The sequence below is a fragment of the Heliangelus exortis genome, chromosome 10 (assembly GCF_036169615.1).
Source record: "Heliangelus exortis chromosome 10, bHelExo1.hap1, whole genome shotgun sequence".
Lineage (NCBI taxonomy): Eukaryota > Metazoa > Chordata > Aves > Apodiformes > Trochilidae > Heliangelus > Heliangelus exortis.
The window spans coordinates 8409319-8421963 of NC_092431.1; the positions used below are offsets into that span (position 1 = coordinate 8409319).

A 12645-nucleotide genomic window follows, 5' to 3' on the forward strand; every position below is an offset into this window, starting at 1 on the left:
CCCCATAATTGCAGACTGTTCCCTTTGTCACACACTTTTCACTCTTGAGGGAAGTAATCTCCTGGGAGTCTGCTGATAACTGAGATTCCAGTAAAGTGGAGGTCACTGGTCCTCCCACTAACAGAGTTAGTAGTAGCAGAGTTTTATCTGAAACATTTGCTGGCTCCAGGGAAAGACAAATTAGTCTTCAGGAAGCCCTGGCTTTCCATGAAGAAGTATTGCTTATATGATTGACTCAAGTTTTCATCTTGCTGTCCAAATTTGGTTTTAAAAAAATGTTTTTTGTTTTTTGTTTTTTTCACTGGATTAAAAATATCCAACTGTTGCTGAGGTGGATGACAGGAGAGATTCATTACTTGTTTCACACTTATGAACAAAATCTCTGCATTGGCATAGCAGAGGGGGGATTAGAATGCAGAACTTAAGAACATTATGGTTTAAGTGTTGAAAGAGAAATTATTGCTTTTCTTGTACTGTGAAGCCAACAGCTTTTATATATGTTCTTTCATACATTTTTTGTGCTGAAAATAAAAAAATATAAGCTAGTATATACTACTATATATATATAGTATATATATATATACTATATATACTACTATATAAGTAGTAACACAACAGTGTATTTTTAAGATGACATGGATGCTACAGGCAGCAATACTTTCCAGACCTATAACAATGCATTAAATTTCAGATTATCTTAACTAAAAGGTGATTCACAAAGTGATTTTCAAAACCAGGATGATTTCCAAACAAAAACACCAAATGTGTAAGCACTGCTCACCCAAACTCTCTGCTAGCCTGGAAACTCCATGCTTCCTGATCTCTGTACTGATGGACTCTACCGATGGTGCCAGGTGCATTATTGATGTTAGTCCAAAGTTCTCTTTGGGAACTGGACCAGCTGCATGAAATGCTGTTGGAATTCCTTCAGGATCTCTGCAACAAGTTTGCATCTGCAGGTCTCCAGTGTTTTCCATGATAGTAAATATGGATTAGATTTTTTTTTCAAGAGATTTAAAAGTTTAAAAAAAAAAAAGTATTTTGAAATGTTTGAAAGATTTATTTTGTGGAAGTCAAGAATATACTATTGAAAATAGAAAATGTTAGAAATAGAAATGACAGAAAATGTTTTACACTTAAAGATGAAAGATATTATATATGTGGGTAAACAGTTACAATGTTTCACCTACCATATCGCTTAGATCAGTGAATACCAGAATATATATTCCAACATTAAATAGCTCAATTAATCTTACCTTTTAAGTCTATTCACTAATAAAGTAGGCATTATGTTCTTTGATTAATAACAAATTTGTTTGCAAGACACATTTAAGACGTCCTTATGTGGCTTTTGCATTTAGTCTCCTCATCAAGGCTGGAGAACATCTTGCATTTTAATTTTGTTTTTCAGTATTATTGAAGGCTATTGAAACTGATGAGAAAAGCTTGTGAAAGTCTTGAAATAATTTACAAGCACGAGTTGCCAGCACTTAGCATTATTCAGAGTAATTCATAAAGATGAAGTAGTACAATGTTCTCATCTTAAATCATTAATGGAAACAGTCAGGGGATGTCATTATTGATGAATGTACCTCTGTATTTCTTTAGGTACTGCAGAAATAGGGCAGATCTATCTTTTTGCATGTTAGAGCACTAATTTGCTTTTATAAAAGAATGATATTCAGAAATTCAGACTCTTTTTGCTTTGTCAGACTGTCTGTTCCCAAACATTCTGATGGGTTAGATGCAGTTATGTCCTCACCTTTTTAAGTGGTAAGGACTGATTTTACACAGCCTGCTCTGAGTCATGGAATAAAGTATAGAAAGTGGCCACCTGGGATTACATTCATATTTTTACAATTTAGCAGATGAGTCTAGTGCTTCATTTGGCAGCTCAGTCCCTAATTGCTTTTTAATTAAGGTGGGGCTTTTTGTCTTTACATTAATACTAAAGTGTCATGTATCTTATGAGTGCAAATGTGCAGAAGCCACTAGAGGGAGGAAAGATTACCAAAGCCAGAGGGTTTTGTGGTGGATTCTGCACAACCATATTTTTTTCTGTCCTCCTTGGAGCTTTGATTACACACTTAGGAAAGGACATGAGTTCCTGGATGCAAGTCTGATCTAGCAAAATTGCTGTGCAGCTACACAGTGATGATCACAGTGTGTAATTCAAGAAAATATTCTGTGCTGTACAGTGCTGGTGTGGGATAAGAGAGGCATAAACACTTTCCTGATTTTACAGCTGCACTGATAAAACATTTGTGAATTGTACAGAACACAAGAACAGATGTGAGATGCATTAGTGAACGTATCTGTTTTAAATTGCACTTTCAGAACTGGGCCTGGGAAGTGTTTCTTGTGGTTAGGAATAGGGATGACATTTCAGGTGTTACAAGGAAGTAAACACAATTTCTGAGCTTTGTGCTCTCTTTAGTGTTGTAGTACCTTTAATGATGATGTTTTCATCTCACAGATTTGAATTGAGAGTAATTTGTATTGCTTGGCAAAACTACTTTTAATTTATTAATATTCTTTAGACTCCTGCAACTAATTTTAAAGTTCAGTGTAAGTGTGAATAGTAAAAAAAAAACAAATTAAAACTGCCTAATTTCACTCAATGTTACTGGATAGCATGAGTTTTTATATTTTACTTTAAAATGCTGTAAGGAATTTACTCCTTAATTACCAAATCCAAGCTTTCAGAATTGTTGGGTTTTTAAAAAAAATATTTTTTATTTTAGTCTTTGGCTTTTAAAATGGTTTAAAATGGGAAGAGGAGAATGAAATCAGGGAAACTGTGGTTTTATTCTACCTCTTGTGACTGAGACTTACTGGAAAGTATCTCTGTCCCCATGCACCTCTAAAATTATTTCCTGTACAGAACTTCACATTTCCTGTGGTTCCTTAAAGTTTCCTGTGAACAGACTTCAGAAGCATCTTTTGAGGTTTTTTGGAGGGCTCTCATTTTCTGTAGGCCTTAGACTGAAACAAGCAGTGAGAGGCTGGATGATGGTGAAATTCACTGAAAAGGCAGATCCTGGAAGGTCAAGTGGCTTTTGATCTCAGAATGACTTAAGGAAGATTTCTGGTGGTAAGAAGCTTCTGAATTGCTGGAACACTGATCTGGGGCAGGGATTTGTTCTCTCATGAGGTCTGTGAGACTGGCAGGTGAAGAATCTGGTTATGGTTTCAGCAGGAGTGGGATAATCCCTGCTTTTCTGGTTTTTATGCCTTTTGCATGGTACTGCCTTTGCCTTGGTTGTTGCATTGCTATTGCCACCTTCTTCAGCATCCCACTAAGTTTCAGTCATTTATCTACTCACCCTTTTGCATGATTTTCAGTTACGCAAAAGAAAAGCACCATAAACAATATGAAAACATCAGGAGATGTTAGGATTGGCAAGGGACTTGAGAAATTGCTGAACAGGGAAGCATTCCTTTCACTCTAAATTAATATAATACGCTTGATTTTGTTCAACCCTTACTCTGTACTCGGGCTAATGCCTGGCCAAAAATATGTCTACCCATTACTGTTTTAAATTAAGTTTTATTGGGAAAATACTCCTTTTTCCACTGGAAAGCTTTATAACAGTCAGTTTAGAGGGCAGAATCCTAGGCATTGACCTCTTACCATTTTTATTTTTTTTTAAAATAAAGTCTACTTTAATATTGTGGAGGCAAATGTAACATTTAAGATCACAAGAGGTTTTACAATCTGAGCTTAATAACTAGTATTTGGGTACTAGGTTTATTCCAAGAAAATATGGCATATCTGTTAAAAAGTAATTTGAAAACCTTCTTAAATTTTGGCTATTGATATTTAGAAACCCTTTTCTGGTTCACAATTGTAAGATTCGAGCTTGACCACATTATTGTTTGTGCTCACGAGTGCGAATTTGTAAATGGATCCTCTTTGTAGGTCTTGGAGGAAGAAAAAATTGATAATCTCATTGTCCGACACTTACTTGTATTGCAAATATACTTTTTTAAAAAACCAAAAAAGTTATCAGCTGCTTAATAACTGTCATGACTTAAGGTACTGAAAATACTGTAAAAATGTTGAAGAGAGAAGAGGTAAGCAATACTGTTAGGTTCACTGATATGTCTTTCCTTGCTAATACATTTTCTAGGTTACTATTACTGTTGCTGTTTTGATCAGAAGTTTAACTATAACTTCTTCGGAGTTGTCTTTGTTTCCCTAAGCAGTTGTTATTAAAAAAGATGTAGTGTTTTAGTTAAAAATGGCTTAGTTGTTTTTGTAAAAATTTGTAATTTGTTTCAAATCCAAGAATTGCCGTTTTTAATGTTGGTAACTGGATGATGGGCTAATTGAAAGGCACATATTTTAGATGCAAAGACAATGTTGGCAAAGCTGTTTGGTTCCCATCTTTTTTTTTTTCTTGTTGTATAATTACATGTTTTTTTCCCATTCCTCTACAATTGTATTTGCTCACTAGCTTAAATTGTTCCACCCCAGCTGTTCATAAAGCAGATTTAGTGGCAGCTGGATTACTATTCTTATGCAGTACAATCCAATGTTAACCTTTAAAATTATAGGCTCTGATCTGATTGAGATGCATGCATATACCATAAAGAGAACTCAACTGAAATCCCAAATACCAAACTAGATCTGAGAATGAGGTAATGTGAATTAATCTGCTAAAAGGCACTATATGATATAGGTCCTCTGATATATTATGCTATGAGAAATTGAAAAGCAATTAAATATTTAGTAATTTTGTAACGATTGTAATTTTCAAAATTAGTGATTTTAAAAAATGGTCAGTTCTAGGATCTTTAAAAATGTATTAAAAAGATGAAATAATGCTGGGTGCTTTTATCTGAAAAAAAATTCTAGATGATATCTGGACAGTGTAGAGCAATGTTGACTTTGTGAAATTTTGTCATTCCAATTTTATGTGCTGGACATTGGGAATTTTTCATTACTCTTGAATTTAAATATTTTTTTAGATCAAGTGTAGGTTTGGACTCCATTTACCATCAGGACAAGGATGGGGAGATGCAGGCATCAAAGTGTTTCTGAGATAGTTTTGAGTTGGAAAGTCACAGCAGAAGGCAGCAAAAAGAAATAATGAAGGAAATAGTGTGGATAAAAATAATTAGCACAGAATTAATTGAAATAATTGAAAAAAGGTCTATTTTAAGTTTTAACATAAAAGCTTAGAGATAAGTGGTTATGGAATTACAGTCTGAGCTTTCAGTTTTATGAAGATAGACCTCAGTTCCTTGGAATGGAGAAGATTTAGAGGAGCTGTAAAAAGGAGCTGTAAAATACTAGCCCTTCACTGGAGAAGAAATAGATCAATATGGAATAAAGATCTTTAATTAACAAAAATACAGAATTGCTAAAACTTGCCTGAAGTGTCTAAACAGAAACATGGAAAAATGAAGACACAAGGGAGAGACTTGAAAATTAATCCCATAAATGAAATCACCATTAGGAAATCAGTAAGTTTGCAAAGATAGTACCAGAGAACAATATTGTCATAGAATGGTTTGGTTTGGAAGTGACCTGAAAGATCATTTGGTTCCAGCCTCCCTGCATGGGCAGTGACACCTCCGATTAGACCAGGTTGCTCAAAGGCCCATCCAGCCTGTTTGATACTCATCAAAACAGATTCTGAGTATTTTAGGCAATCAGGGGTTATCATGCCTTTCAGCTGCACCTTTGAGAACAATGTTTGCACCCTTCCTTCCTTTCCAACCTGCCTTCTACAAGTACAATACTCCATCAGGATTATGATTTCAGAAACTTTCATTTTCCAGTCTGAGAGGCAGCCTTGGCCACCTTATTCCCATTTCTTCTGCTGCTACTGTTTCCTTTCACAAAAGTAAATTCTTCAGTGTTTAACTTTTTGTTTATATATAGAAATCATACTCTCCTTTGGCTTTCATTTTGTATGTTGTAAAATGCTTGGTCTTTTAGTCTTCTGGAAAGTCAAGTTGTCATACTCTGGATAACTTCAGTAGCTCTTTTCTGAAACTGGTGCCAGTTTAAATTCTTCTTTCTTGGAGCTAAGTGGCTAAATTTTTATACTGGTTTCCTGGTGAACCTTTTGTCTCATTGTAGTGTACATTTTCCTGTCTCTACTGGTAATACTTTATATGGTATCTTTTAATATATTATTTTTTTTCATTCCACATAGCAATGATAATTAGTTTGGAACTGACCAGTAAAAATGTCCAAATGTGTAAGATGAAATACCCAGTATTGAAGTCAAAATGCTGTTTTGGACACAGGCCAGGAGCAGCTGCTTAGAAAAATGGAAGAGCAATGAAAAATGTTGACTTTTAACTTTCAGCAGCACATAGAGACACCATCCACATCATTCTGCATAATAACTTTTGTGAACCTTTTCCTTGTTTCTTAAACTCAGTTATAACCTTAGCATTCCTGATATCATTTCATTGATACGTTCTGCAGTTTAATAGTGTGGAAAGAAAACAGTTCATAATTGTGCTTTCTGTATAGTTTCATTTCAAACCTGCTAATATTTGTAATGAGAAATCCTGAACAATCTTACTATTTTCTCTTTGTAATTTTATTTTGTTTTAAACCTCAACCTCCAATCTATTAGTTTCCAAGCTTAGTCTCTTCCCATACAAAAGCTTTTTGGTGATTGTAATCTCTCTCCCTTGGGCATGCTGCATTACATTACCTTAGAGATAGGTGGACCATAACTATAAGCAGTTTTTTAAAATGTGTGGGCAGGCAATGTATTCATTAAGCTTATTTCATGATTTAAAAATTTGTTTTTATTTTTTTCTGATGAGTCTTCATTTGCCTTTTTGATTGTTACTGATTACTGTGCCGTACTGACTTAATGTTCCCAACTTAATTTTCAAGATTATTTGGAACCAATCATTATGTATGCACTTCTAATTTTTGTCCACATTTTCTCCTGGTTTGCTTAGGACTTTCTGTTCTGGAATTTCAAGCTATAGGCATCCATCCCATGCAAGACACTATTATCCAGTTACATTGGGAAAATGATTTTATAAATTTGTCTACTTTAACACCATCAATACATGTGGGTTTTTTGTTGCAAAGGGATTAGGGCTGTACAGAAGTGTGTGGTCAGTGTTTTGTGCCTATGTCCTTAGTACAGCAGATGAACAACATATTTAATTTACTTGGATGTCCAGTGTGACAGGACAGCTTCTGTGTCATCCCAGGGTGCACAGAGGTCTTGAATGAAATGTTACATCATTCTTCATTGTATTATGTGTCTAACTGCCACTAAAAATGCCACTGTAATGGTTAGAAGGCAGTGAAATGTGTTGTTATCATCTGGTCAGTAAACAGATTCTTAAAAGTGATCATATCCATAGACAAGTAATGGTGATTTGTATCCTTTGTCATACTGGTGCCAGTTGCAGTAATTGCAGAGATTAAATGAAAGATGCTAGAGCACTTTTAAAATTATCCCTCCCCCACCTAATCCTGTCTTGTGAGGTGATGCCAATCCATGATGAGCACAGTGCAACATGAGGGTGTTTGTTACTTAATTCATGCTTTGTTCCCTACCATATGGAGCCCTCTCTGCCCTACCTGTACTCCAGGGCTTACTGCTGCTGCTGCTATGGTGGTCCAGGCACCACAGGAAGCTCTTTTCTAATTTTCCTCCCTGATTCTTTTATTTCTTTCAGGGTACAACTGAACACACTCCCTATTGCAATCCATCCCATTCCCAGACCTCATAGACCCTCAATTTACAAGTCCTGCACTGTCTGGTTTTGGGTGCAGTAGCAGGTGATGCTGGCTGATAAGATTTATGGTCTAGAGTCTTGCCTGCTCTGCATTGCTGTAGTGGGGCAGTTGCTCAGGTAATGGGACCCATAAGCAGGAGATATTGGGCATCTCAGGATGGCAGGTGACCAAAGATTGAGCCAAATGGTCCAGAGCAGGATTTGAGACTAATATTAATGACAGAGTACTGTTTGTATCAACTACTTTGTGCTATCATTCTCCAAGATTTTCAGTATTTTTTGAGATTCTGTGCACTGGATTGTATTGTCATTACTGTGGCAGAAGGGTCTAAATTAGGATCTTCTTTTCAGAAGCCTTAAACCTGCATTTTTTTGTAAAGCAGAAATGCTGCTCCAGACTGACCCTTCTTCTGTTTAACATCTGAGAGTAAATTTGGCATGTTTTGAATATTCACAGAAGTTTCAAATGATATGATCTGTGTATCTGGCTTCTGAACTATTATGCAGTTTACCATAGAAAGTCATAGAGTCAAACTTAAAAATAACGAGTTTTTAAAAGCTTCAATAAGTGGATATAGGAATTGGAGAAATTAACATTTGATGATTTTATAGTTAGTGTGATTCTCCCAGTTTGAGCCAGGATAGAACCAAATTTCTTTCTAGTACTCATTGCATTCTCTGTCCCATAAGATTCATCCCCTTATGGCTACAATCTGTGATGTGTATTCCATGAAAAGTCTAAATTTGCTAGATATAGTAAAGCTGGCCTAAGCCTCACAGGTTTTTTTTGTCCCTTTCCCCCTTTTTGTATTCCTGCTGCCAGCTGTCTGTATTTGGTCTTTGTTAAGAAATCTTGAACACCCAGCAAAAATCTCCCACTTCCTTAGCCTCTTGTACTCCAGGAGCCACCGGCATCTTCTCCCTGATACCTTCTTCCTGCTCTTCCAGCTTTAAAACTGCTCTACCAGAGGAGAAGAATCTCATTGTTTTATTAGTTATATTCAGGTATTTGAATAAAAGGACAATGTATGTGTAACTGTAGAGAGACACAAAGATGAGGTGTTACAAAATGAAAATTTCAGGCTGTTATGTGTGATGATTTGTAAAAAAGTTGTGATACTTGATAAGGGCATTTGCTAAAATCCAAAGAAAATGACGCGGCTCATGCTATACTGAGGAATTTCTTTTGGTTAATTGAAGATGTTTTCTAAAGGTGTTTGGTTTCTTTGGATTCTTATTTATTTATAAGGCTTCATCAACTTCTGTGCACTCAAGCTAGAGGTTAGAGTATCATATTGACTATCATACTTTCACATTGCATTTCTTTGGTAGTACCAACTTTAAGAGTTCTTGTCACTCTCAAGCTGGAGTTGACACTGAGAATCATCAGTTGTGTTGACCATGGATCTGTGTTAGATACAAGGTTTTTAAATTTTGTACATTATAGTTTATTGTTAGTGGAGATGAGGGGGCAGCCTGGTGCAATCTGGGAGCTCACATGAGTGGACAGGGGTACATGCAAAGTCCTTAAAAAAATGCAAAGTCCCTTGAAAATAATGTTCTATGGAACTGCTGCCTGGCTTGTTTATCAGTTGAAATTACTTCTAAGATTCCATCCTTTTTCTTTTTGGCTTAAAGTGTTTGATCTGTGCAAGTTACCTTGCATTGAGTCAGTTTCCTTTGCTCTGCTGAACATGAATCACGTCTTGCTAACAGATGAAATCACAGAACGTGTTCCACATTCTCATTTATACTTTTCTTTTAAACTTTTCTTGTTACCAGGCAGTAGCTGTTCTCACTTTGGCACATTCACTGACTGCTTTTATACCAATCCTCAGGTGACTTTTGTTTTTAATGTTTTTCTTGTCAAGTAGATTAGGAGATTGCTCATCCAGAAGGTCAAATGGGCAGGTTAAAAATTAAAAAGTGATTGATGGTTATTTCAGGGGCATGTATTTGTACTTGCCATTTCCTGCTGCCCTAAGGAAAAGGGGTGATCCAGTCATATATTAAAAAAAAAAAACAGACCCAGTCATTGTCCTTCTTTTTCTTTTATGATTATACATTTATCTGGTATCTCAATCCATGCTAGTTCATAATTTTACTTTGTTATGAGAATAGAAAAAGAAATGGATTTTTTAGATCATCAGTGTTTTAATTCCCTTAATCCTTTGTTGTTTTTCCACTCCCATCTGCCAAATCATAACAGGATAAAGGCTTTTAGAGATATGCTCTTTTGTACTTTCATCATGATAGTAGTAGCAGGGTTGTAAGTATCTGTATTGCAAAATGCAGAGGATGTTTTGCTGTCACCTTTTTCACTGATTTACTTGTTTTCACAAATTTCTGTGCTTTTCTGTTTGTTTCTGGATGCCTCAAATGGAGATACTTGGCTAAGTACTAGATGGACTTCAGTTTCTAATACTGTTCTGTGGTAGGATTTCTTAGCTTTTTTTGAATATCCAGATATTTTTAAGGTTGTCTTTTATAGCTTCAACAACACAGTATTTCCTGAAGAGAATCTTTAAGATATGATTGTAAATTTTTCTAGGGCGTATAGGCAATCTCTGTTTAAAAAAACATCACAGCCCAGTGTTCATGTAGCAAATTTCAGCGTTCTGGCAAGGCAGCCAACAATGAATGAAACAGGATTTTCTAGGTCATATAGTGTAATGTTACGAATTTTTTTTTAAGCTTGTGTAATGTTTTTTAACATCTGTTTAACAGTGCAATAAGGCCACTTAGAAGTATGATAATTTCTTTATGACTAACAGACTGCAAATTTTACATTAGTATCAATCATTGCACTAGCAATCTCTCCTTGCTAAACTATTGGGGATTTCTTGAGCCATTGTAGTTGCAGTGACTATTCTGTCTTCAAGTCATGAATGCTTTTATTTCCAGCTTGAGTCCCATGAAAATATTTGCTAAAATGTTGCTGATATTTGCTTTCTTTCACTCTGTGTGTGTGTGTGTGTGTGTGTGTATGCAAGGGCATTTTCTAAACTGGTCTGCAGAAGGAACTGGTCTGCCTTCAGAATCTGTATGGCTGGAATAGAGTCAAGAAAAGATGAAAAGGGAGACTTCTCGGCAGCATTACTAGGAAATTAAATACTTTGTGAACTGCAGTCAGTTTTTTTAGCAACATCCTCCTTAATTTCCTAGATCATTAATTTGATTCTTCAGAGCAAGGAAGAGATTTTTACCCATTAAAAATGTTTTCCTGCTTGCAGTTGTTATCCAAATGGGTTGGGGAAATGGTTAGCTCAGTGAATTTTTATATTTTGTAATAATTTCTTAAACACTATTATATTCTGAGGGTCTTTTTTTTTTTCCCTTTCCATTTTTCTTTACCATTCCATCCATGCTTCAATAGTGAGATTCGTATGAGTGCAAAAAAAGAGAAATAAAATTTTTGGTTGAATACTAGTTTGTTGTTCTCTTTTCTACTACCACACAATTTGCGTTTTTTGTCCACTCTCCCTCTTTCCCTTTGTTATGTTTCTGACCATAGATAGGTTTGCAGTATTTATGTCTAGAATGGGGCATCTGGTGATAATTAATCTTATCTAGAATCTGCCTCTCAGCGGAATCTAATTAGATTTGTCTTCAGGCAGTTTGTTCCTCTTCCTTCAATTTGTAATGTTACTGTTTCAAAATCTTTTTCACTGTATGATCTGTAGTTGCATGTCATTATCTCCCAGAATCTTAGGCAGCTTCACTATTTAAATATATACTGGACATTTTTTATTCTTCTTGGGCTGAATTAGAAAGAACAGTGAAAACTGTGTTTATTATTCAAAATAGGTATGACTGCTACTGATAGTGTTCTTCCTTTTTCTTTTACCAGCTTTCTTTTATGAAATATTAAGTCCTCTGAGGATTGCATCTTGTTTTGAGAAATACATCATAGACCATTAAGCAGAATCCATACTGTGTAACTATTTCATTAGTTTCAAAATAGCAGTTGTGCTCACACTAATAATGTAATCAATTTCACCAGCCTTAGGATTCACTGAGCTGTTTGCAGTCTGATTATTCACAGATAAAAAATAGCAAAATTGCAGAACTAGTGTGCTCATACTTTACTAGTGGTGAAACCTTGTAGCTGTACATATATATTCATGGTGTTTTAACAGGAACCTACTCATGCAGGAGGAGCCATGTTAGTGTTTGGAAATGTTATTCAGCAATAATAATGGATACTGTTGAATTTAGTCAAGAATTAATGTGGAGTTCACTGTTTGGCACAGGTGACCCCATTGAAATAAGCTTTTAATTTAGACAGGAAAGACTGCTGTGACTCTAAGGTATGAGCAAGGGGTGAAACACCTCGGTGATGCCTGCCTAGATGAACAGATGATTTTAAAAGTTGTTCAGAAAGACAGAAGCTGTCCTCATTCCGGTGGGTGCTACCTGTGAACATTTACAGAGAGAATTTTCCAGTCTCCACGTTTAGTTAATAATTTTAGCAAAAGCCATCTTAATTTGTTTTTACTGCACTTTTAAACGTTCTCTTAAAAACCTTACAAGCTAATCTCTAGTTGTCAGATTTCCAGTTTTCCATTTCAGAACCTGCCCAATTTTCTTTTCAGCCAAGAAAAAACCCCAAACTCCTAGTAAATTGAAGATCAGGAGGAAAGGAGATTTCATGTAAAAGTGGATCACTTTTAATACTGAATTAAGAAGCTGGAGTCTCTGTTGCAGTGATCAACCCTGCTAACAGCTGGGTCCAGGTTGTGTGCTATATCTTGCAGTTTCTGTGAGCTTGTTAAGAGTCTGGTGACAGTCAGAGCACTCTGTTCCTAAAGAAATCCATGGGAGTAAGCAAACAGGCAGACAGTCTTCTGTTGGAGACCTTATTTGTTATTGTAGTAAGGAGGCTGTATAATATTCCTGATCCTCTCTTTT

The 12645-nt window shown here is 35.7% G+C and overlaps 1 protein-coding gene across 7 annotated transcripts in view; it reads left to right on the top strand.

Annotated features, from left to right (window-relative positions):
* Positions 1–12645, top strand: part of RGS12 (regulator of G protein signaling 12) — an 80441-nt gene that overhangs the window by 7341 nt on the left and 60455 nt on the right. The gene's annotated exons all lie outside the window — the stretch shown is intronic.